This window comes from Leuciscus leuciscus (genome assembly GCF_965113295.1).
Source record: "Leuciscus leuciscus genome assembly, chromosome: 23".
Classification (NCBI taxonomy): Eukaryota; Metazoa; Chordata; class Actinopteri; order Cypriniformes; family Leuciscidae; genus Leuciscus; species Leuciscus leuciscus.
In genome coordinates, this window is record NC_138747.1 from 22,818,079 (window position 1) to 22,845,651 (window position 27,573).

The 27,573-nt window shown below is 42.7% G+C and overlaps 1 protein-coding gene across 1 annotated transcript in view; it reads right to left on the reverse strand.

Moving 5' to 3' along the window:
• rap1ab (RAP1A, member of RAS oncogene family b) overlaps positions 1-9,001 on the reverse strand; it is a 66,993-nt gene extending 57,992 nt beyond the window's left edge. Inside the window, exon 1 of the mRNA XM_082156801.1 lies at positions 8,758-9,001. The gene's annotated coding sequence lies outside the window, so the exon portion shown is untranslated. The remainder of the gene's footprint in view (positions 1-8,757) is intronic.
• Positions 9,002-27,573: the final 18,572 nt, after the last annotated feature.

Consider the following 27,573-nt stretch of genomic DNA (forward strand, 5'->3'; position numbering starts at 1 on the left):
CATATTTGCGAGTGTGTAATGGCAATTTAGACACACAAATATTGCACATATTTTTCATCCGCTACCCGCCCGCAAGGAGTTCACAATCCACCCGTTTTAGCCACTTTTATGCGGGTACCCAACCCATTGCAGGACTCTAGGTGCTTATGTGACAGCTGATAGCAACATTATTTGACTATTATGGCATTTCTTAGATTTTTTGCTATAATAGTCGTTTTATTTTTCTGTTAAATTAAATTCAAAAAGTATCTCGTCTCCTCGTTTGTCCACTTTGTTGACACCGGCCATGTGTGCAAACCAGACAGTATATAATGGGTGCAAACTGGGCGGAAATTAACTAAAACTTCTTTTGTGGCGGGTTGTACCCATAAAATGACCTAAAACTTAGGCCACATCCACACGAAGCCAGAGCTTTCCCTATCCGATATTTTTTTTCCCCGTTCCAAAAAAAAATTCCGTAAACACGGCATCATCTTAAGAAATATCTGCGTACACACGAAACCACTGAAACCGACTCAAAACGATGTAGTATACATGCCAGACCAGTATGTGGCGCTGTAATTCTGCCACAGACATACACTAAAAACGGAGAAGAAGACTTGGAGCTCGCGCATAAACCTTGCGCGCTGTATACAACAATAATATTAGGCACAGTAGCTTCTTTTTTTCTTTTTTAATCAAGAACTTTGTTGAACAATATGAAAAACCATAAATGTAGTTGCTGTGACTTAACGGTGTCTGACTAGTTGACACTTGGTGTGATGACATCATCGTTTCACAAAATGTACGGATTGGCCGTACACACGAAAACGCAAGGGCGGCGTTTTCAGATTTATCCACCTTGGGACCCGGTTTCAAAAAATAGCGGTTTCAGTCTCCGAAAACGCCGGATCCGTGTGGACGAAACGCCAATACGATAAAAAATGTATACGTATACAGCGAAACGCGTCTCCGTGTGGACAGGGCTAAAATCGCAATCCATTATTTATTCGGCAAATAACATTTCCATCAGTGTTTATCGCATAAACCGTATATCGATCAAGATAAAATCCGATGAGACCGACCGCATTTCATTTTAGTCGATATTCAAGAAATTCAATCGAACTTTACTGTTTCCATAAGGCATTTTTCATTCGATATCACATAATTCGGATAAAAACGTGTTGATGGAAACATAGCTAGTGTCAGAATGTACAATTCTGTATGATCTCTCTGTTGAGGGGGTTATAGAGACAGGCTGCTGCGTGGAGGAAAGTTCCCCAGGATATTGACATGTCAGGTCGACTAAATGTGATATAGTGTATATAGGGCTTTTAATTGTATTAACTGCCCTAATAATGTTAGAAAATCATGAAAATAAAAAAAATGACATGACAACTTATCGTTATAAAATCATTATTTTATTAAAAGTTAAGAATTCAGGTTTGTTTATCAGTGCCATAGCAACGCTAACTTCCGCTGGAATTGTCGGATAGGAACCGCCCGTAGCCTTTCGCAAGAGTTCAATTTTTTTAACGCATCCGGATGACCAACAGACACGATATTTTTTCGCACCGCACTCATTCGGACCCGCTTCGGACCCTTTCGCATGCGGCCTGCGAATCTCCATAGGAAATGAATGAATTCCGGTCGTTTCGTAGCCGTATCGGAGCTGATTTCAACTGCCAGTGTGAAGGCGGCGTAATGGGCATCATTACAGGAAATCCCTATCGCTGTAGCTGAATAAACAGAAGATTGAAACTAAGATTGAAATGCTTTGATTAAACATGACTTATAAATACACGACTGCCTTATTCTGTGTAAGAAGGCACATCATCTCCCAGAAGGATGAGCTCAACTTTCGTTATGAAGTGAGTTTGGAGTAAATGCATGTTATTAAATGTCTGTTGTTGGACAAGAGGTTCATAAATGCTTCTCATGTTTTGTAAAGATGTTTGACGCGTGTTGTTTTTTCAAATACACGTTGTACGTGACTCAAACTCACAGTGCTTTCAGATGGAGCAGCGTTTACAGAGCCGTACATCAATGACAAGCTGCGCATAAAAAAAAAAATAATCACAGCCTTTGCGATTTTAAAAATCGCGATAAGCCATCTCGATTTAAGTGCGATTACATGTAAATTGCGATTAATCGTTCAGCCCTAATATGAGACATGATACGGATTTCGGTAAGTTGTACTGTATCTTTCAACATACCTTCTGATACTCATGCATGTTTTTCTAGATAAAATTTGTATTAAAGTGGAAAAGACTCGTGTAGTGGCTTGAACTGAGGTGCTAGTGATCTGTTACGTCACATTTAAGAGGTCAAAACGCCATTTATTGTTTGAAATTAATGAATTTCAGAATTTGAAAGATGACACTGTTTCTTTTTAGAAGTAACAAAGCACAAAGCTATTTGCGATTATAATATATTATAATAAAAAATGCTTTATCATAAAAACCAAGTCTGTTAGATAACAGCACTGAAAGTGCATTCACATAACTGTGTCAGTTCATAGAGTTAACCACCACTGGCTTTAAAGCGAATAAACCAGTTACTTTCTGAACAGCCTTACATTCAATTCAGACCAAGTACATTGATCAGCAAAAACCATTTACTCTGCCCGTCCTTGAATGAATACATTCTTTACATGAACTTCTCAGATAGCTGCTGCAACCATGTGGGGTTTATTCAGAATAAATTAAACACACACAGCAGGCTAATATTTTTAGTGTAAAAAGGTGTCACAGAAAACCATTCAGCTGGGTTTCATATAGGGCTGTCGCGATAACCGCAATATCGCAGCACCGCGCTACTGACAAGCCAACCGCAGAGAAGTTCAAGTAACCGCAGCAACCGCGAAATTCGCGTGTTTTCTTTTTTCAAGGCTATACCCTTCTTGTTTTTAACTTCGTGCATGTGTATTGAATGTTAAATAAGTTAATAATGATAATAAGACGAGGTGATCATGGTTTTATCATGGTGATTTGTACAGAGGCTTTGTGGATTTGCACTTAAGCCTAAACAGACAGTGAATGAGAGATCAACTGAGCGCGTGCGATTACCTGCGTCTGTCTTTGAGGTCAAGTCATATTCGTGAAAAGGTTTCCGTGTCCAAGGAAAGTTAAATATTTGTCCTGTCATCCTTTTAACGTTTAAAATAAAGGGTATTTACCATGAATGGCATCAGCGACAGCGCTGGTCAGCATCCACAGCGCGAGGAACTCGCGGTCGCGGGAAACAAAACTCAGTGAGTCACGCATTGAATCAATGCCATTTGTCTCTATTAAGTGAAGCTTCAGCGTTACCCATGCGACGCATTGCTGGTCAGCTGAGCCTTGAAAAGTGGAGCTCAAAGTTAAAAATAATTAACCTTGTTTCATTACTATCTTTTAATGAATCAATCAGCGTTTTTGAACGTGTTGTTGAATGAATGGTTTCACTCAAAGACAGTCCGTTGCCGTAACAACTGCGCGCTGAGTGACAGTCTTTCAATGTGCAGAGACGCTGTTTAGTTTCGGTTTATTGGTTACTGAAAATGTACTCGTTTTTGTGCATGCTGACCACATCGTAACACTTATTTATATAGCAACAAATAAATCAAAATAAATAAATAAATGCGGTAAAACCGCATATCGCGCTATTGAGCCACTCAAAATGGAAACAAGGGAAAATCCTTAACCGCGACAGCCCTATTCATATAGCAAACACACATGCAGCCAAACACAAGTCTTCTGAAGTTATGAGTCCTTGGTGAGGGGCCAAATCTAAACATTGTCCAGGCTGTGTGCACTCAAGGAACACTAAACTCATCCAGTGTTATTTGGAGAGGTTCATGGGTGCCGTTGCTCGAATGCCTTAGTCTGATTCTGGTTTTGCAGGAATGGTTGGCATGCACAGAGAATTTTCTTCCTTTAATAGTAAAGGCAGTGTAGAAAAGGCAATGAGATGCCAAGCTAAGGCCACAGAGAGAGATAATGACCAGAGGTAAAAACGTAGAATGTGATTAGGAGCATTAAAGCAGCAAACAACTTCCAGCCATGAGTCACACATGATGTATGGAGAATACACTACAGACATACACATGGACGGATATAGTGCAAGACCACATCTGCAACTCCAAATAATTCAAATTATGTTCAAAAGCAAGCAAATTCTAGCCTGGTTAAAACCAGACCATTTTCAGTAGTAACTGAGTTATGGTCTGGCAAAGCTTCATTAATAACTCATTTCCAAAGGGGCGTCACCAACGGACGTCGCTCAAATGCCTCTGGGCGCAATTGGATAGACCTAAAACCAATCAGAGCGATCGTCATTGTGTAAAGCCATATTCTGCGTCCCAATTCGCCTAAGTTACACTACGCCATAAAAGTAGGGATGGGGCCGATCCGATCCAGTATCGGTATCGGGACCGTAATTCACGTATCGGATTTCCCCGATCCAACCTGCGGAGATATCCGATATCCATGAGTCATGTCTGCGCTTTAACGTTGTCTGCTGAAATGACTCCAAAAGTGATTCCCGCCGGCCAGTATGCTAGCTGGCTGCAAACTGCGGAATGGATTTCCTGAACGGAGGCGCGACTCAATGAGGCACAGAGTTATGAGACACGCCCCCGCTCAGGTAATCCATTCCGCAGTTTGCGGCTAGCCAACAACGTCCGCTGTGTGGAAATACTTCACACTGGAAACACCGCAGAACAAGACAGCAAAATGCAATGTTTGCAAAGCCGTAATTCAGAGATCTTTGAAGCTCCCTCGCGTCGTACAACACAACGAACGCAATCAAGCATTTAAAAAAGCACCACGTTACTGTGCGTTCACACCAAACGCGAATAGCGCGTCAAATTCGCGTCTACCGCGTCTAGTTGGACGCTTAAATGTTTTGAATCCATTCGCGCGTCCAGAGAAAAATGTACGCGCGTAAAAAGCAAAAGTTTGAAGCGAAATTGACGCGCATCTGAGGCAAAATCCGCTAGTCTGTTTGCAAGATGCTGATGTTGATCGAGCATTCATCGAGAGAGTTACCGCATCGAAGCGAGGATCACCCTTAAGATGTTTACATATGCACTTTTCTTATATTTCAAGACTCAAGTATTTGACATTTTGGGAATGTAATAAATATTGACATGACAATCAATTTGAAACCCTTACAGTTGCATATTTGTTTTCAGAATGGGAGTTTTTTAACTGTTAACAGGATTTCCTGTTTTTCTGACTTCCTTTTCTGACCTTATACTTACCTCAAGTTGCCTTTTGGGACATACATGCATACATACATAACGTTACATATCATACTTGCCTGTTGAGAAGTTTATTTCATCATCATATAAAATAAACAATAATGATAATAATAATTTTAAAGCAAACACAAGTCTGGTATCGGAATAGTATCGGTATCGGCCGATATCCAAATTCAGGTATCGGGATCGGAAGTGAAAAAATGTGGATCGGTGCACCCTACATAAAAGTATGTGCTCTTTTTGTGAAGAAAAGGTATTTACTTTTGAATGTGTAGCAAAAAAGTAGGCAAGCTTTGGGACATACTACTTCGTCATCTTTATCGGACGAATCTGTCGCGTGCATCCTGTCACGTAAACTGCCCTGTCAATCATCTTGTCACAGTTAAAATCCTCTAATAAATCTAATTTAATTTCCTACCATTTCGGAGAGAAATGTAGTAGCACGTTCATCTGCCAGTGGGTCTTTCATGGAGACTTTCCTCATGTGTTTGCAATTTGTATATAATAATACATTTAAAAGTTGCTGCGCTTCACCAGCTCAAATTTTTGCCTCTAGGCGCAATTGGATAGACCTAAAACCAATCAGAGCGATCGTCATTGTGTAAAGCCCGCCCCAACGTTTCTGATTGGTGCCGCGATTTCAACGGATAAGAAATGGGCTTGAATGAGCTCTTTGCCAGACTACTTGCAGAGCAAATCTAAATTTGCCGGAAGTTGTCTGGAAGTCAATCCATAGCTAGTTTAAAAACTTGAATTCTCTTTTTTCTCTCCTGTAAAACTTTCTGTAAAAAATAAACATATCTACCTTCCTCACTCAAGTATGGCATCATTACTAAGTCTTTCCATGTTAGGATGGAGAGGCTGCTTTCACCACACAGCATGAACAACTAAACTTCCCTGATCTTCATCTAAGGCAGACTGAATGGTCTGTGAACCAAAAGAACTGCTCTGCTAAACGTCTTCTGAAATCATAGCAGGGCTCAACGCTAAGGATTTTTTCTACTGGCAAATTGTGGTTAATATTTTTTACTTGCCCTGCAAAAAAATTAAAAAAAAAAAATTAAAAAAAAATTGTTTTTACTAAATAACGGCACTCTCACACTGAGCGTAACACGATAAAGCTAAGCGCAGACGAACAGAGCTTTCACACAGAACATGAAATGGTTGATCGTCTTCAGCTAATTCATGCCTGAACGATAGGTGGCACTGAACCAGAATACATTTTTCCTCATGTATGCATCTAGTAAGTTTTCCCATTTAGATTTAATCTCATCCACAACACAACATACAACAGTATATAAAGATAAATTAGGTTTGGTACAACGCCAGAAACACAAACCATCTGTGATGATCACATAACATGATTGACAGCTCTGGAGCTCTCTGACTCATAACACACGGAAGAAAACGGCACTCTGTTTAAAGCTCTTCAGATAGCATAAGATGTAACCAATCACATCAATGTGCAGGTGGGCTTTAGCATAACTGCAAAGCAGGGGGTCTCTCAAGAGAAGCCAGGTTATCCTGGTAGGCTATATTTTTCTGTTGATATGAAAAATGGTGTAAAGCAACATAGCAGGTGAATTATGTACATGATTAAGGGCTGTGACGGTATGGGATTATTTTCTTACCGCGGTGAAGAAACAAATCACGTGGTTTGGCGGTTAACTAGTGGATTTTACTAACAGACCTACCAATCTCGGTGTAAAAATAAAATGATGATGCCATCTTTCTAACCCCCCTCTATAAAATACTGGATTACTCAGTAAATATACATCTGTGACATTTAATAGTTTGGCTTTCATCACCATTTATGTTTGTCTTTCTATAGAAACAAATATTAATAAAATCAAACATTCGAGCCGGGGACCTCTGGTTGAGTTGACACGGAATGACCCTGCTTCACGTTTTACCTACGTTGAAGCATAATGAGTCATGATGAGAAACTGTTAAACTTGCATTTCCCCATCCTCCTCTTCTCATTACTAAAAAGACGCCATATCTGGAAATGTGGTCGGTCTTCCGTTCTTTCAAGCTTAAGAGATGAGCAATATGCTGATATTATTTTTGCTGCTAAATAACTTGTCTAATACAGGGTTTACCTTAATATTATAAAATTTGCATAATCTCTGCCATTAACAAATTCAGCCTTTAACAAAGTCTACTTGCAGAAAATGATAATTATTCAATTCTATCAATATCAATTCTATATTAAGTTCTAACAATATGCATTTAGTTTTTAGCAGTTGTCCTGTTAAAAAAAAAAAAAAAAAAAACTCAGCTGGATTCTTTAATTGCAGCTATGGATTTCAATTTATGAACTACAGGTACATTGTACAGGTACAATTTTATATATGACTTAATTTATCTATGCATTTGCACTTCGGCATATTGTTTATCAGACAAACAAAAATAACCATTTCGTTGCACAAAACAATAATACTAGAAAATCCCTACAACAAAAGCACAACGTAAAAGGATTAAAAAAAAAAAAAAAAAAGTTCAATATTACTCAAAAGCAGTAGTGGTAAAAAAAAAAAAAAAAAAAAATAAATTGGGTTTCAGAAAAAGTCCCAGGCAAGGTTTGACAAATCATAACCTCCTGACAAACTAATCAGACAAATTGGTTTAACAAAATGCAATTTACTTTCGTAACTTTATCTGGATAAAACCACTATGAATATCTTCACAAAAGAAGCTTGACTCTGATGAGTTTGAGGAGCTAATGATACAACAAGTGAAACAAAACATGATAGTCATATAAAAAGTTTGAAAATGACCATGATTAAATTCGTAGAAAAGAAAAAGGAAGCCTCACTCACACTTTACTCCACAGTAAAACCAGCAAAGAGAACTGAAAACTGATTTGCTAAACATTCTTGTCAAAAAAGAAAAAAAAAAGCCAATGCCTACTCTTGTCAAATCAGCAAATCACTTGATCCATCCTAGTCATCTAGGGATTCTAAACTCAGCTTCAGGCTAGAAAGTTTATTAAACCAAAATCAGCTCGAGTTAGGATCCTCAGAAGTATGAAAACAGTGTGAAAAAACAACAGGGTTCACTTAATCTGTAATAGCGTGCTGTTTTGATTGAAAGCATGTGGAATTTTGTGGATAAAAAAACACCCTAAAACATTGGACAAAATTATTAATTTAATGACGGAGAGCACCACACTTTAAATATAGGCGAATGATATACACATTTATTTAATCTTTTTGTTTAAGGAACTAACTTACCTAGGTTATATAGAAGTGCATTATTGAGTGTGTCATAACAACAATAATAAGAGTTTATTTTGGTCAGATTTTGACGTGGTTAAATCAGTGAGATTTGTGCTAACATGCTAAGACTGCTGGAACCAGAAAGAAAACTACTCTATAATTTTCTATTTAAGGAATAAAACATTGTTGGTACAATTATGGACTGTAAGTGAATAAAACACACTATACCACACAATATATCTGGTTTAAAAGCTCATGATTTTCTGGTTCATGATTAAAATGGTCTGTTAGCGCGCTCGTTTAGCCGCCTACCTTCACACACCCGCCGGAATAGACCCGACAAACTTTAGCGTGTTCAGCTGCAGTCAGACAACCTCAATCCCTTTCCTCCTCAGCAAACTGGGTCATTCCACGAAACAGCACTTGTGGCTCACACGAAAAGAGCTTTGGGAGCGGAAAAAGACGACTGTGCTGCCCTCAATGCGACCTCGCGAGCCGCTCACGTAACGCGCCTGTCACTCACCTACTCAGCGCTCCAGCGCGAACTAGCAGCACCGCGATTTAAGCGTAGAGTCTAACAGCTTCCGGTGTCGGGTGGAATCATGGGCCGCCACCCGACAAAACAAAGGTCATTTGGCAAAAGAGGCAACAAAAAAAGAGCATGTTGACATTGAAATTAAATTGTCAAAATCAGAAGGGAAGAGTCTAGTGTGGAAAAAGGTGATGGAATTATGGCAATATCAATGGGATCATGAAAGTAAAGGAAGACATACATTTTTCAAAATAAAATAGGCATTGTAAGAGAGATGACAAATAGAAGGAAAGTACAAGTTATAATAACAAGACTTAGGATTGGGCATTGTAAATTAAATGGAACTCTTTGTATGTTAGGAAAACATCCAATAGATCAAAGTGATGAATGCCAAGAGGAGGAAACAGTCAGTCACATTTTTATGTCATGTAGAAAATTTACACAAGAAAGGCAAGAGTTGAAACATAATTTACAATAAATTGGTATAGGACAGTATAATGTAAAAAATATATTAGAATGTGGAAAAAGTGAAAAAAGAAAGAAATATTTGTTTTATTTTTTAAAGAGGACTGGACTGGAAAGACGAGTATAAGTATGAAGTGACATGATAATTGACAGCAGATGGCAGTAACGCAACTTTTTGGATGCCAACTGACGTAAAACACCAAAGAAAAAGAAGAAGAACAAAGGTCATGATGTACTCCTGTAATAAAATTAAACTGTGGTTAAATTACCTAATCTCAATCTTAATCTAAATATGCATCCTTGACTTTTGAATTCAACGCACAAGAATCCCGCAGATAATTTACATCTTCCACACTAACACAAACATGAACTCTACGAGCATGACCATTCACTTTGTATGAATTAACTTTCAGAAATTAGCCGACATGAAAACGTTTTCAATATTGTAGCTGCAAGACAAAGTACAAGGCAAAAAATACAAGGCAAAGCTCAGAATATTACAACCCGCCCTAAAGGTCCTATGCAATCTGATTTGCCTCTTCAGCAGACAGATGACAGCATGTTTATGGTTAAGACATTGTGTTTCCCTTTCGAGAGCAGTAACTTCTACATTGCGTCAGCTGACGCTGCGGGAACTCCTTCCTTCTCCACTTTTGTTGAAATATTATGGGCTAACACCAGCTTGGAGCAGCTGGCCAATTGTCACGAAGTATGCAAATACTGACAGGCAGTATAAAATGCATGGCCACGACAATTGCATCAGAATCTCTTTCTTCACGCTGTCATCGTTGAAGTTGCACCTGAGGACTAGTTACCTATTCTTCCTCGCATCTGATGGCTAACCTTTGCAGGATTTGTGTGGGCCCCATCAACCCGCCCCACACCTATGAGTACTGCGCCGCCTGCTTGGGCCTGGTCCACGCCAAAGCGGCGTTCTTGGACTCCACGTGCGTGCACTGTGCCGACCTGCCGGTGCGCACTTGAGAACCAGGAAGGGTTTTTGCTATTACGGGGTCGAGGCCCACTGCCACCAGCTGGTGGGCCCTCTCCCACCCAGAAACGACGGTGATGATGAGGCCTGGGGCCATAGTCCTCTGCCGTCGCCACGTTCCACTGGTCCTTTTCGTGGACGCGCTGGACTCGACGTGAAATGCTCCGGAAAAAAGGAGCACGTCGAATTCCTAGGTAACGTTAGTCGGGCCTCCGGAGGACTCCGTTCTTCCACGACTTCCACGAGCATGTGGTAAAGTCGTGGTCTGCACCCCAATCGGCGCGTGTCCAAAGGGACGAGGCAGAAGCCCACGGCTCTGTGCGCATACCCCCCGTCGAGGAGACCGTCGTCGTGCATCTGTGCCCGTCCATTCGTCTCTGGGCGTCTTTCAGTTCGCGGCTCATCTGTCTGAAAAAAGAAAGGCTCCAATCACTCCCTCCAGCCTCTTGGTGACGCCGTGTAGTCAGTCACTGAGCATTTCTATGAGGCGCAGAAAAGCGTGAAGGCTATGAGTCACGAATGTTGCCCCGTCGCTTGTTCCAGCCCTCGTCGAGGTCTCTCTCTTCGTCAGCACCTCGTCCCGCCTAAGATCGACTGAGCAGTCTCTCTTTAATGTTACATCCTTCAAAGCACAGTATGTTTCTCTGCCCGCTTATCTGTTGAGCTGTCATCCTCTCATGACACTGACGCTCAGAGCGCTGTTTGCCCTGTAACAGGGCTTTGCGGATGTATGTGAATCACGTGGCCGCATTCCTTCAGTCGGGCCAGCTTTTTGTGTCCTTTGGTTGCTGTACTAAGGGAAAGACATGAACCGTCTCAAAACAGAGACTTTCTCACTGGATTGTGGACGCTGTCGCGTTGGCTTACGCTTGTCAGGGGAAGGTTTGTCCCCCTAACATGAGCTCATTCGACGAGGGCTGTTGCCTCTTCTACCCCTTTTCCACCAACAAGAACCGGGTGCTGGTTCAGAGCTAGAGCTATTGCCAGTTCGGAGTTGGTTCGACTGACGAGCTTACTAAGAACCGGTTTGCGTTTCCACCGGCCAGAGAGCCACAACAGAGCTATCTCTTACGTCACTGCATACGTATCGTGTTGCCCAGCAACGCTAGTGCGGCAGCGCCAAACACAAACACACCAGACTTGTTCGAGATGCATCGGCTTGACGGATTCTCGCAGAACGATCAGCACATGAAATCATAGCACTGTGAAAGCGATCAAAAAGCACAAGGAGTCGTATGATCTCCAAACACTCCCGCAGCTCTGATCGGTCCACGCTGCTCCGATGCATCTCGAACAAGGCATCAACAATAATAGACGTTGCGTTACTATGGATGCTCATGGGTTTGCGAAAATAAATCGGCATCCAAACACGGCGAATCCAACGCGTTCGTGCAGCTCGCCGTAACTTACAAAGACGGATATTATAATCGAGCTGCTATTAGCTCGACTAGCTGCTATTTAAAAATGGTGGTCACAAGTTTCTCTTCAGTCTTGTTGGCCACGGTAACCCCGCCCCCAGCCTCTGACGCAAGCGGTTCTTTCTTGGCTCCGTTCTAGACCCTGCAATGATTTGGTGCTACTTAAGAACCAGTTTTACTGGTTCGGAGCTGGTGCTTTGGCGGTGGAAAAACAAAGAACCGATTTGAAACTAGGCTCTGGCTCCGAACCAGCACCAGCTCTGCCTTGGTGGAAAAGGGGTATTCGTGGGCCTGGTCTAGAGTAATGTCTATCCAGGATTTGTGTTTTGCTGCTGGCTGGACTTCTCAGAACACCTTTGTCAGATTTTACAAGCTGAATGTACCGTCTGTGGCATCTCAAGTGCTTTCATTGAGTTAAGTTCCTTACTCATGTATTGTGAACTGTTCTAGTTGTACGCAGTGGTTACCGCTATGCTGACTCTGTGTATATGGCTACTAGTGTTTAATACAGCTGTCACCGCTACCGCCTTGACACTGTTTACTTTCATGCTTGAGTGCTTATTGTGTTGTGTCTGCCCTGGATCAGTGCAGCCTTCGCTTTGATTGCGTTGTATATGCACATTTTAATAGGCTCGGAGCTGATGTCTCATTGGTCTAGTTCCGCCTATCAGATGCAAGCACTCCTAGCGGCGCAGCTATTGGCTGACTGTCTGTCTCCTCCGTGGCTGTGTAGCTTGGCCCCGTTTTTCCCAGGGGGGCAACGTTCCGGAAAACATTGAAGCTTCTCCGGGCGCCGCCATTGATTAGCAGACCATCACCTGCTGTTAGCATTCCATTGACTTCCATTCATTTTGGAGTCACTTTGACAGCGAATAACTTTACATCTGAGGCGTTTAAAGACTCCATTTGTCCATTATTTATTTCTAAAGAAACACGAAAATGTATAAAAGGCTCCATTACCTTGTATCTTACGTTATGGCCCCGTAGAAGCCGTTTTTGTAAATATAGGCTAACGATCAGGCCCGGGGTGGGTAATCGGGAGAATCGGGAGAATTCCCGGTGGGCCGCTTCACTTTTGGGTCGGTCGAGGATTTTTTTTTTTCTTCTTCACATTTAGTGAAGTTAGTTACATTAGGCTACACACGTTCCACATTCTGACACCGCAGCGCGCAGCCTCTGCATGTGTTGTACCATGTGAGGGAGTTCTCCCCTCCCCTCCTATAGAGTTGGTTGGGTCCATAGTAAGAGCTGAACTGTTGCTTCATTTATCCAATTTGGAAAAAGTGCTAATATTTGGAATTCCACCATGGAAAAAGTGGGCCGGTCTTGGGCCTGAAACTCCCGGGCTGAAAAGTGGCCCCACTCCGGCCCTGCTAACGATTGCGTCATAACCACGCGACTCTCTGTCGCACAGTAGAGAAATTACCGTATGGACAGGAGGAGAAGCTCGCGGGCAATCAGGGGGACGTGGATGCATGATAAAATAATTAATCAGAATACTTAGCAAAAGTTTCTCCTGCTCCTAGCTCATGGACACCTCCTACTCACACTCTCCGTCTCTGCAAGTTTCGGAAGGGAATGATTCAGATTTCTCTTGGCACAGCTACTAGAAGACAGACGGGTTGCTCACGTCACATCTACGTCATCAAGCTCAGTTTGAGTCTGCGCAGTACGGTCAGCCATCAGCCGCAGACGTCACGTAAATCACGCGTGGCAGTGAAGTGTCGAGTCAGACGTCACGCGTCATTCACGTGTGGCAGTGAAGTTATTAATAATTTTTTTCTCTAACACTTACTGCATCACGCTACTCAACACGGCTCAGTGCAGTGTGTCAGTTCTTGTGAGACGTTCATTGAGACGAGTGCATGTTGCAAGGTTACATTAAAGACCTATGAGGTGTGATTTGTATGAGGTGTGATTTGTGCACTTTTTGGCGATCGCTAAGCAAACTGATATGGCGCGTACTCCGTGCCAAAATCAAACATCCGTATGGCGGGTACTCCGTGCCAAAATCAAACATCCGAACGACCGACCGACCGATCGAACGTCTATCCGAACGTCTTGAACTTTCAAACGGGTGACCCACGTGACGACCTGACGTGACGTCAGCGTCTTCGAATTTGCAGCTTTTTAACCATACAAGTATACAAGCTGATGTGTAAAGGCTATAAATGGACATGATAGGCACTAAATATGCCTACAGATGTTATACCTAAAATAATACTCAACCATTTCCTGCACTTCCCTGAATAAGCCTATTGTAGGCTAAGTGATGAACTGACCAAGTTGCCACCTGTAGGATATATCATGACTTTCTGTGTATTTCATGACTCTAATGTTTCAAACACCAGACTCACCTATTGTAACTGTATAGGCTACAGTGGTATGCTTTTAATTAATGTTGTTGTATTTTTCCTTTTTTATTTTTTTATTTGTCAAACTGATTGTTTTACAAGTAAGAGTTAAAAGTTATAAGATAAAGGGTTTTTAATTTCAAAGTCTTCAATGCCATGGACCATGTTGTCATTAGTTGGCCATTGACTTTTCATGGTAATAACACATTGAGAAAGACACAGTTAAGATTATCCAATATAATCTATTGCCTAGGCTACTTTGTTCATTATGACCGCCGCTAGCATAGCTAGCGAAAGCGGTCATATAGGGATTGTCAAAGTTTTTTTTTTTTTTTTTTTTGTCACCTTACTGAATTTTTCGTCAACGATACCAGGGACACCGAAGCACCGGGGAACATGAAATTTGGTGGGCATGTAGCCCCACTAGACTTCTAAGGAAAAATTTCGTTTGGTCCCCGGGGGCCACTCCCCCCCCGCGCTGGGCCCCCCCAAACCCCCAAAAATGCAGTTTTTCCTAAATAACTACCTGAACCGTGGCACCGAGGATGAAGACATTTTTGTGGTATGTTGGTCTACTAGACTTTTACGGAAAAATTTCATTTGGTCCCCGGGGGCCACTTCCCCCCCCCGCGCTGGGGCCCCCGTAAATTTTTCGTCAACCATACCAGGGACACCGAAACACTGGGGAAAATGAAATTTGGTGGGCATGTAGCCCCACTAGACTTCTAAGGAAAAATTTCGTTTGGTCCCCGGGGCCACTCCCCCCCCGCGCTGGGCCCCCCCAAACCCCCAAAAATGCAGTTTTTCCTAAATAACTACCTGAACCGTGGCACCGAGGATGAAGAAATTTTTATGGTATGTTGGTCTACTAGACTTTTACGGAAAAATTTCGTTTGGTCCCCGGGGGCCACTTCCCCCTCCGCGCTGGGGCCCCCGTAAATTTTTCGTCAACGATACCAGGGACACCGAAGCACCGGGGAACATGAAATTTGGTGGGCATGTAGCCCCACTAGACTTCTACGGAAAAATTTCGTTTGGTCCCCGGGGGCCACTCCCCCCCCGCGCTGGGCCCCCCCAAACCCCCAAAAATGCAGTTTTTCCTAAATAACTACCTGAACCGTGGCACCGAGGATGAAGAAATTTTTATGGTATGTTGGTCTACTAGACTTTTACGGAAAAATTTCGTTTGGTCCCCGGAGGCCACTTCCCCCCCGCGCTGGGGCCCCCGTAAATTTTTCGTCAACGATACCAGGGACACCGAAGCACCGGGGAACATGAAATTTGGTGGGCATGTAGCCCCACTAGACTTCTACGGAAAAATTTCGTTTCGCCCCTATCTTCAGTGGAGATGTTCAGAACTGCACCATATTTCATGTGTATGATTAACTTGACATCCTCTGGGGGTATCCTCTGCTAAGTTTTGTAGAATTTCATCCATGGGGGGGGTATAAAATAAATTCATTTATGTGCACATTTAGTGACTGTACACTCATCGGCCTGTAGATGGTGCTGTTGAGCGAAGGGTTGCTGGTTTAGGATGATACTGTCACACACACACATGCAGGAATACAAACAAACGCAAGCATGCACACACACTGACATCCACACGCACAGACACACACCCATACACACACATACAAATCCACACGCACAGACACACACACACACACACAGACACACACACACACACACACACACACACACACACACACACACACACACACAGACAGACATGCACATACTATTACTTTTTTTAGGTATATACATAAACACGCAATACAGCCAAATTACTCCACGTCATTTATTTTTGTGGAAAGCCAGTGCAGGCCTGAGCGGCGGTCATATTTTGTACCGCGATGCGGTACATCTAGTTTTTACCATGATTTCATCTTCATTCTGAAATTGACTTTGCTGACTCTTGGGCTACAAGACAGTGAGTTCCTCTAACATAAGATGTTGATGTTTTTTTTTTACTCTGATGAACTCTGATATATAAATTCTGTCATAGAGGGTGGTAATGTAAACAGTAAACACTGTTTCTAACATGCATTTTCACTGTCTCTTGTGTTCGGTTTAAATTAGGATAATCTGATAAATGATGTTCACTTGATAACATCTTGTTGTGACCTCTGAAAGTAATAATTATAATTTGCTTTATGATTTCCAGTGTGGTTGGATGCATCGATGACACACATAATCCCATCATCGCACCTTCCGAAAATTATGTTAACTTAACTAGCCTGATTAAAACATTTAACAGGTTGAAGAGAGCATTTAATTGTGTGAAAATAGATATAGGCTACTACATAGAAACAGCGAGGCACATTGAAATAGAAACTGAATTATATTTATTTAATATGTGAAATGTTTGTAAAGTCATGTAGTCTAGAGCCATGAACCTTTTATGCTTAACTGATTGAGTTATCTGATTTAATTTGATGAGTATAAGTCCACTAACTTACCTTTATGTGCAATAATAATAATAATAATAAAGGAAAATTGTTAAAATTGAAAGTAGGTTACATCTGGTCTAGGCTATTTTTTTTTTTTTTTTTTTTGCTTTGTTATTTATTTTTATTTTTTATTCATGTCGGTGACGCCATCTAATTTGTAACTTTCTTCATATAAGAATGGGGTAGGAGTTTATACGATTTTTTTTTCTTCATCCTACTCCTGTTCTTCTTGTCATGGAATGTATTTTTGTTGTGTTTGTTGGATTGTTGTTGTGGCATTTTGTGTTGCATTACCATGAAAAGAGAATAAATAAACGAAATGAAATGAAATGTCAGTTTTCACCTGATAATATAACAGTGATTAAGAATAATACTTGTGTATTGACTCGGAAGTATGCAGACATTTTTTTGTATGTGTTGACAGCTCCGTAAAAAAAATTAATTCACAATTTAATCTTCAAAGAATGTGGTGGTCTTAACTTTCTACTTGCTTGTGATTTTAAATGTACAAAACTCCTAAACAAAGTGGTCTAACTTTCACAAACAAGCTTTGAATGCATGGAAAATATTTTACAAACACAATTTCTCTCCCCATTCTTGTATTGGAATAACCAATATATATTATTAAAAAACAAGACCATTTTTTGGAACGATTGACGATTTTTCAATCGTCAAAAAACGATTTTTGTTACAGATTTGATAAATCAATCAGCTGACCTATATAATTACAATGAATTTGGATACTGATTGCAGTTTTTGCTGCATTTGAATACGCTACAGCGTATTTCTATTCAATAAGATCTATTCCAGATTTAATGGGAGATGGAGAAAAATGATGTGGAATATCGTGCTTTTCCAAAATAACCGTTTAAGCATGTCAGGTTTGTCAATAATATTTAGCCTTAATTTAACTTAAATAATACTACATCATACATAACTTTCTAAATCACTTTCTAAATCAGTCATTGATTGCAGTAATCAAATGTGGACTAGTTAGAGGATACAATCGAAGAATAAGAAGTTAAACTAAGGTATATATAAAAAAACGTGTTACAACGTGTCTTCACACGTAAAAAACACGTTGGGAAGACGATCAGTTACTCGCGCTTCCGACCGGTCGCCATGGGAACGCGTTAAAGGGTGGTAAAACACGATTTCACTTTTCTAACTTTAGTTAGTGTGTAATGTTGCTGTTTGAGCACAAACAACATCTGCAAAGTTACAACGTTCAAAGTTTAAAGCAAATGGAGATATTTGCATTTAAAGAAATCAATTTCTAAGAACTACAGAAACGGCTGATAAGGACTACACGACATTCCTGTGGGCTTGCTGACATCACTAAGCCCAACATTTACATAAACCCCTCCTCTGGGAACACAATAAATAAAGGGGGCGAGGCCATTTTATGTTGCTTTGGAAAAGAGTTGTTGTGGTAGTCGAGTGTCTTGCCGCTATGCCGTCGAAACGCTGTTATTTTCACCCAGATTGCAGGTCCACTTTGTTCAGTCTTCCTAAGGACAGTTACAATTTATTTTTAACTCGGTCCCTTATAATTATAATCCAAATGTCGCACTCTGTGCTGCACATTTTCCGGAGGAAAGCTTCCTCAATCTACACGAGTTACAATGCAGGATTCATACAACGGCTTGTCCTGAAAGAGCGAGCAGTTCCAACTTTAAAAAGAGAAGCTGTTTACGAGCCACAAACTGTAAGTATGATTTTTTCGTTGATGTGTTTTCCTGTAATAGTTCGTATTGTTAATTGTACGTTGTAGCGAGGAAGTAAACGGAGAACGCTGTTCGTCTCCACAAACCAGTTTGTTAAATACTAATTCATACTTATCCGACAATCACATACAAACTTGTGTTTAATATCAGCAGCGCAGCGAACTTGTAATGTTCGTGGTTGTTGTCGTTTCACTGTAAATTATTCTTTGATTATAGCTTTTGTGTATTGTTTATATGCAGGCATGCTAAACATGGTTTGTGCTTGATTTGGCTACTGTTGTAAAGCCAATGTTTAGTGTTTGTATTGGGTTAATAGTTCTGGAGACAGATATTTAGCTACAATCGTTCTAAATATACAAAAGTAGCAGTGTCATATATAACGATCACAATAGATCTGCAGTCTTAAAAAAAACATACCTTTCTGAAACGTCCTTTAACAGCCGTTCTTGAACCATGAACATGTTCTGCTCGATCCTCTCCTCTAACATTCTCTGGGTCTGATTCGGGCTCAAACTGGTAGCAGCTATGGCAATATTAACGCCGTTGTTTACTGAAGCACAGACTACCGGTAAGTGTAAGGGGCGTTTCTGAACAACGTTCCGTGAACTTGGCTTTTAGCGAATCACAACACACTCGGCCAGCTAACCAATCTGAGCCCATTACGTATTTTTGAGGGCGGGGCTTCATAGAACCCGGAATCCATCCGACTGTTTTTACAAGGAGGGACAGAGCAGTGTAGAATAATGGTTAAATATGTGAAAAAGAATGCGAATTTTTAAAAACGAAGCATGAACACATGTTACAGTGAACCCCACAAACACATTCAAGCCTTCGAAAAAAGGTGTTTTACCACCCCTTTAACAACACGTAAGCACATGTAGGAACGTGTTACATATGATTTTATTTAAATGATCATTACATTGTTTATAAGTTGCAGACATGAAAATCAAAGAACCTTAATTACAAAATAAGATATATTCAGCTGATCTTAAATGTAATATTAGAACTATTATACATATGTTTTTAATAAACCTTTCCACTTTAACATTTATGATGATTATTTGTAAAAGATTATGATAATTTAGTAAGTGTTGAGATCTCTAAGTTCTTGAAACAAAAAATCATGCTTGCTTGATTAGATTTACTTTTTATTGGGCCTACTTTATTTGTTTGATATTATGTATAAAAAATAATGCATGTTTTTAATCTATAGGACAGTTTTCCTGAATTGCTAAAATACATTTCTTGGAACCATCACCCACTTTCTCAAAAATTTAAATACAAAACCAAATCTTCAAACTACATTCAGAGACCATCTGATGCTTTTCAAAATAAAGACATTTACTCAACTATTTTATCTGTGCTCAAAATCAAACAATGCTTTCAGATCATACACAGCTCAATATCATAAACACTGCAGAGCATTCATTAGATCATTCAGTCCAAATATATAAATCTAATATGAAAACCTTCTGGATCAAAAAGTAAAAAATTAAATAATCGACTTTTGAGTGTTTTTATGGACAATGGGAACTTTGTACATTGGGCAATAAAATTAACAATAAAAACTAGTTAAAATGATTATATGGTCAAGACTATTGAATGTCTGTAGCTTATAGGCAGTATTTCTGCTCTTTGAAAGTAAAAAACACATAGCCGCACAAGCACAGAATTCAGGAAAGTTGTTTTTGGGGTACAATATTTATATGTATTGCCTATCATGTCCATTTATAGCCTTTACACATCAGCTTGTATACTTGTATGGTTAAAAAGCAGGTCGTCACGTGGGTCACCCGTTTGAAAGTTCAAGACGTTCGGATAGACGTTCGTTCGATCGGTCGGTCGGTCGTATGTTTGATTTTGGCACGGAGTACCCGCCATACATCCGAACGACCGACCGACTGATCGAACGTCTATCCGAACGTCTAGATCCGAACGTCTTGAACTTTCAAACGGGTGACCCACGTGACGACCTGAAGTGACGTCAGCGTCTTGAAATTTGCAGCTTTTTAACCATACAAGTATACAAGCTGATGTGTAAAGACTATAAATGGACATGATAGGCAATACATATAAATATTGTACCCCAAAAACAACTCTCCTGAATCCTGTGCTTGTGGGGCTATATGTGTTTTACTTTCAAAGAGCAGAAATACTGCCTATTGAGAATGAGGACATACTCATAGGTAGCTTGCTGTCACGTGACGAATTGAGCCCGTCCACCATTTTGGGAGGATACGCTATTGGTTGCCAGGGGCAACAGTGCAAGAGCAATACAGAGACGGAGCAGGAAAGACGGCTCGAGGAATTATAATAGAAATGACGAGAAAATTAAGAATAAATGGAGAAGAATGCGGCAAAAGAAAAGGGTCCTTACAGGGAGAAACTTACTACCAATGCCAAACAAAAATGATTTTTTTTTTACTTTTAAATTTTAAAATACGAAAAAACTGTAATACATGGCTCCTACGGTTTCCATGACAATCGTGTGAGACACTGGAGCAGTTTTTTACACAGCAGTGTTTTCCAGGCATTCTAAAATAGTGCGACAACCTCCTCTACTATCAATACAAACAATGAACGGTGCTGGCGGGTATCCTCCCAAAATGGCGGAAAGGGGAGGATGACGCGGTCTCTGAGGGCGGGGCGCTGTGTCGTGACGAAATCTCCTCATTCTCAATATAGAGACAGAGTGTATTTAGGCCACGCCCACACCCAGGGGGAAAACAAACCAACTGTCTCCATTGACTTTGCATTGCGAGAGGCTGCCTCCTTGTCATTTCTTGCTTCTAACAAAAGACAGAAAAATGCCTAAAAACTGCTGTGTGACAAGGTGTCCAGCAAAGAAGCTAAAAAACCCAGAAATAAGTTTTTATTAGCTCTCGACCCCAAAAAACGAGTGTTTAGGACATAAAAGTGGATACAGGCAGTTGAGTCAGAGCGTCACGTGTCTCATTACTCTGAGAACTAACGTACGCCACTGGAGGAGACCGTAATCGGCAACACAGGATAGTTTATCTTACAGAAATATAATATATAAAACTGACATTTGGATATTTGGCTCACCAGTGACCAAATGTTTAACTTACTACACATGTGGTGTATTTTAGTGCATACTGAGTGTCAGGATCCCACAATTTACCCATTCGTTCCAGCCTGTGTCCACTTTTATGTCCTCAAACGCTCGTTTTTTGGGGTCGACAGCTTATGAAAACTTATTTCTGGGTGTCTTAGCTTGTTTGCTGTACACCTTGTCACATAGCAGCTTTTAGGCATTATTCTGTCTTTTCTTAGAAGCAAGAAATGACAAGGAGGCAGCCTCTCGCAATGCTAAGTCAATGGAGACAGTTGCTTTGTTTTCCCCCTTGGTGGGCGTGGTCTTCAGATTATGACGCGTTGCGCTCTGTCTCTATAGGCTACAGACATTCAATAGTCTTGAATGTCTGTAAAATATAATCATTTTAACTAGTTTTTATTGTTTATTTTATTGCCCAATGTACAATGTTCCCACAGTCCATAAAAAAAACACTAAAAATAAATGTAGTCTATTATTTTATTTTTTACTTTTTGATCCAGAAGGTTTTCATATTAGATTTATATATTTGGACGGAATGATCTAATGAATGCTCTGTAGTGTTTATGATATTGAGCTGTGTGTATGATCTGAAAGCATTGTTTGATTTTGAGCACAGATAAAATGGTTTTGAGTAAATTTCTTTATTTTGACAAGCGTCATGTTCTCTGAATGTTGTTTGAAGATTTGGATTGTGTTTAAGGTTTTATTTTTTAATACTTTAATTAAAAGGTTTTAATACAATATTTTATACAAAACGAAACCATCAACACAGTCCAGCATCAGACAACAGCTGCTCAGCATAATGTTGACGCCTGATAAGGCAGAACATTCTCCCAGACCCAGACGGTCCAACATCGTACTGGTTCTATCACCTGTCCTGCAGGCACGTAATAATCTTCGGAAACACTACCATGTCTCTGTTCACGCTCCACTTCATCTGCTAGTGAATTTAACGCTCGTATCAGCTCTGCCGCCGCCGTGTTTCCTCCCAACACCTCAAAATACGCACCATAGCGGCGTATGTTTACCTGTTGCTGAGCCCCGCCTTCACGCAGTGATTGACAGGGCAGAACGGGCACGTGATCGGCTCAGAATGCATTTTCAAATTGCACATTGAATTTTGCTACATTCATTGCGGGACACTTAATGGAAATGCAATCGCAAGTGTCGTAACTGTGAGTGTAAATGCAATTAAGAAAAATTACATATAAATTACAATTTTGCTACAGTTTTTGCTTGAATGTGTTAAACATATCTAATCATTTCTGTAATACATTTTAATTTTAATTTTGCAACTTATAAAGCGTTACAATTAGTATTCAATTTACATATTAAAACTAGTGTATGAAATGGCAAATGTAAATTACATAATTGAATTTTCATTTTCATTTTGCACCAAATGTTGCACAAATGTATGGGAAAATAAAAATTTAAATACAGAAATGCATTGCCATTTTACATATTGCATTGTGATTTTGCATATTACATTTCAAATTGAATATTGCTACACATAAGCTTCCATATTGAGAAAGTGGGTGATGGAGAAGAAAATACCAAGAAATGTATTTTAGCAATTCAGGAAAACGTAATCGGTTACTAACGTAACCTCGGTTCTCTCTAGAAGAGGGAACGAGTATTGCGTAAGTTAGCTTACGCTACGGGTAAAGTCATCTTTTCTCGAGATATGAAGCCAAAAAATTATCCTTAATTTGTATTCATTGTCAACGCAGTGCAGCAGCTAGCAGACCTAGCGCGCTCATTGGCTGCTCCACGGCAACTGCAGCAGCCTACCAGTGAGCCTGGCGTGACGTCACGCCCAATGAGGGCGCGCGTCACAGCCCGCCAGAATGGGAGTGGCTTAGCGTATAAAAGGAAGGCTCGGAGGCTGATACCCTGGTTTTCGTCGACTGAAGCGAAATGAGCTCGTGGCGTGAGCACGGCGGGTTACGCAATACTCGTTCCCTCTTCTAGAGAGAACCGAGGTTACGTTAGTAACCGATTACGTTCTCTTACGAGAGGTTCTCTCGTATTGCGTAAGTTAGCTTACGCTACGGGAACCCCTTGTCAACGACGTGCGCGCCCAGCATCCACTACATGAGTCCCAGGGGAAGCCCGGGAAACAGGTGGCCGACAGGGTGGGCCAGCACATGTTCATAAGCACACATTAGGGGGTGTAGAGCGGCTCGGCCGGTCTATACAGATACTGACACAACCCTTTCTAGTGCAGCTCAACCAGGAGAGCTAAATCGAGTAAGTAGCCCGCGCACAAAAGTCTGGGCAGGGCATACACACGACTTAGACTGATAGAAGTTTAGCCTGCAGGGCGGGAACTTCCAGGTTATAAAACCTAACAAATGTAGAGGGGGAGGCCCAACCTGCCGCTGTACAAATGTCATGAATGGAAATCCCGCTGGACCAAGCCCACGATGAGGCCATGCCTCTGGTGGAATGAGCCCGGATGCCCAAGGGGCACTGCAGGTTTCTGGACGCATAAGCTGCCGCAATAGCGTCCACTATCCATCTGGACAGACTGTGTTTCGAGGCGGCGAGACCCTTGGTGCGCCCTCCAAACGAAACAAAAGCTGCTCCGAGCGCCTGAAAGCGGCGGAGCGCGTGACGTAATTCCTCAGAGCCCTGACAGGGCAGAGGAGGTTACTATCAACCTCGCTGCCAGATGCCGGTAGGGCTGAGAGGGAAATGACCTGCGCTCTGAAAGGAGTGACCATCACCTTGGGGACGTAACCATGTCTCGGTTTGAGAATGACTATTGAGTCATTAGGTCCGAACTCAAGACACGCCGCGTTAACTGAAAACGCGTGTAAGTCACCCACGCGTTTAACTGCAGACAGAGCTATCAGAAAAACGGTTTTGAACGTGAGGTACTTCAGATCCACAGTATCCAAAGGTTCGAAGGGATACGCTTTCAGGGCCTCTAGGACCAAGACAAATCCCAAATCGGACCCGAGGGGGGCCGCGGGGGATTCATCCTCCTGGCTCCTCTGAGGAAGCGGATGATGAATTCATTCCTTCCTAATGCGCGGCCGAGCCTAATGCGCTCCGAGTCGGCGAACGCTGCAATAGCCGCAACATAAACTTTGAGCGTGGAAGGGGACCTGCCCACGTCCAGCAGCTCCTGAAGGAAGCACAAAACCCACGAAACCCCACACGTTTGTGGGTTTAGATTTTTCCCCGTGCACCACTTGTTAAACACAGACCATTTTGACGCGTAGAGCCGTCTCGTAGAGGGGGTTCTAGACTGCGTGATCGTGTTCACGACCCCTTTTGGCAAATCAACGAGAAATCCGTTGATTATCCACGCATGCAGAGACGAGCGCTCTGGATGGGGATGCCAGATCGAACCGCGGGCTTGAGAGAAGGTCTCTTCTCACCGGGATCGGCCATGGGGCTGAGTCTGCCAGTTGCATTTATTCCGGGAACCATGTCTGGCTCTCCCAGTGCGGGGCTATGAGGAGCACTGAGTGGCGCGTTTCTCTGATCCTCCCGATCACCTGAGGTAACAGCGAGATCGGGGGAAAAGCGTACAGCGGGACGCTGGGCCAGGCTTGGGCCAGCGCGTCCTCGCTCTTCGAGAAGAATGTCGGGCAGTGGGCGTTGTCGTCTGACGCAAATAGGTCGACTTTCGCTCTGCCGAAAAGGCGCCATAGAAGCTGGACCGTCTGGTGGTGCAGAGACCATTCCCCGGGGGGAACGTTGTCTCTGGACAGTCTGTCTGGGCCGTCGTTCAGGTGACCGGGCACATGCGCGGCTCTCAGCGAGCGCAGTGAGCCCTGAGCCCAAACGAGGAGGCGTTCCGCCAGTGCGCAGAGGATTTTGGATCTGATCCCGCCCTGACGGTTCACGTAGGACACCACTGACATGTTGTCTGTGCGAACTAGTACATGGTGTCCTCGCAGGTATGGGAGAAAATGTTTCAGTGCATTCTCGACCTCTAGCATCTCCCGACAGTTTATGTGAAGGCATTTCTCCCGGTCTGACCAGAGGCCATAGACCGGTCTGCCCTCGAGAAGCACCCCCCAACCTAGGTTGGAGGCGTCTGTCGAGATCGTTTTCCGGTGCGAGATAACTCCCATTGTAACTCCCCGTTGGTACCATCCGGCCGCCAGCCAGGGCTGCAGGGCTGAGACGCCCTGATTCACACTGACTCGCGAGCCGCCGGCAATCCACGCTCTGCGGGGGCGCTCTCGCTCTCAGCCAGCGCTGAAGCGGGCGCATGCGCAGTAAGCCCAGCTGAAGCACCGTTGCAGCTGAAGCCATGTGGGCCAACATCATCTGAAATGTTTTCAGGGGGAAACACCTGCCTTTCTGAAAAGACGCGGCGAGATGTCAAATACGGCGCGCGCGCTGTGTCGACAGTCTGGCCGTCATAGCCACAGAGTCCAGCTCTATTCCCAAAAAAGAGATTGACTGACTGGGTATTAATGAGCTCTTGGTCCAGTTGACCGAGAGACCCAAGCTTTTCAGATGGCTGAGAAGCGCTAGTCTGTGGGATATGAGTTCTTCCTCTGACTGCGCTAGAATCAACCAGTCGTCCAAATAGTTCAGAATTCGCATGCCCTGTGTTCTCAGGGGAGCGAGGGCCGAGTCCATGCACTTCGTGAACGTATGGGGTGCTAAAGACAGGCCGAACGGGAGGACGGTGTATTGATATACCTGACCATCGAAGGCGAATCTCAAGAATGGCCTGTGACGGGGTATAATCTGAATCTGAAAGTATGCGTCTTTCAGATCGAGAGAAATAAACCAGTCCCTCGGGCGGATTTGCGCGAGGATTTGTCTGGTTGTGAGCATTTTGAACGGCCGTCTCATGAGAGCTTTGTTCAAATATCTCAGATCTAATATGGGTCTGAGAGCTCCGTCCTTCTTGGGAACGAGGAAATAACGGCTGTAAAAGCTCGTCTCGGTCAGAGAAGGATGCACTCGTTCTATCGCCCCCTTGCACAATAGTTTCGCTATTTCTGTATGAAGCAGATGGGCTGCTTCTGTATTCACTCTCGTCTCAGTCCGTGCTCGAAAGCGCGGGGACGGCGAGCGAACTGCAGCGAATAGCCCCATTTCACAATGTTCAGCACCCTTTCTGACACGCCCGGGATAGCTTCCCACGCTTCCGCATGCATAGCTAGGGGTCGAATGGCCTCTGGGTCCCGGCCGCTGCACTGCGCGGGATAGGGAACTCGTAGCAGAGGAATTTGCGCGGTGCGCGCGCTGTCGATGCTGGGGAACGGGAGCTCGCTGATAGCGATAACTGGCTGGACAGCACTCAATGACTCGGTCACTTGGGACGGAGAACGTTTTGCAGTGAGAAACCCGTGACGCGAGAGCGGCGTGGGTGTTAATGTGTTTATCAGTAAGTGTGAGCGCTCGTGGGCGGGCACAGGGCTTACATTCATAACACGGCCAGTGTTGGGGAGCTTTATGTGATCTAACCCCCGGGGCAGCTGTGTGACAGAGCGGGCAGTGGGTAGGTGTGAGCACTGACTTGTGGGCACAATTCCTACGCTTATCACTCGAGCGGCGCGTGCCCGCTTTGTGAGAGTGAGCTCTGTGAGAGACACAGGGGAGATCGTGCTTGTGTGTAGGGGTGAGCACTGGGCTGTGGGCACATTTCCTACACTCAAAACACCGTCGGCGTGAGCCGAATAACCAGAATTAATACTCTTTTTCAGATTTCTCTGGGTCGCTGTGCGAACGGCGTTTGTGTGCAGGCGAGCGAGTTGTGTAACTGACTTGTTGGCTGCAAAATACAAAATACTGCAGATGTCTGCAGTCGCCTTTTTAGGTGACTGACAGCGCAAAATGCTTTGAAGGCTCAAATGTTTAGACTCTCATAATTACTCAAGCACCATCATGTGAGCGGGAGGGTGCGAGGGGCGGGTTCACTTTCTGCATGTGAGAAGCTGGCCGCGAGCTCGGAGCAGCGAACAGCATAAAACACCATTTTTTTTTTTTGGCCGCCAGAGCCGGACTCAAACACGGGTCTCTGGCGCGAAAGCCTAAGATTCTGCCACTGAGCCACAGGGGGAGAAAACATAGGTTATCGGTTCGCGCGAGCATATTATAAAGCGTCGTCATGTTTCGTGTCGGCGTTAGCTTG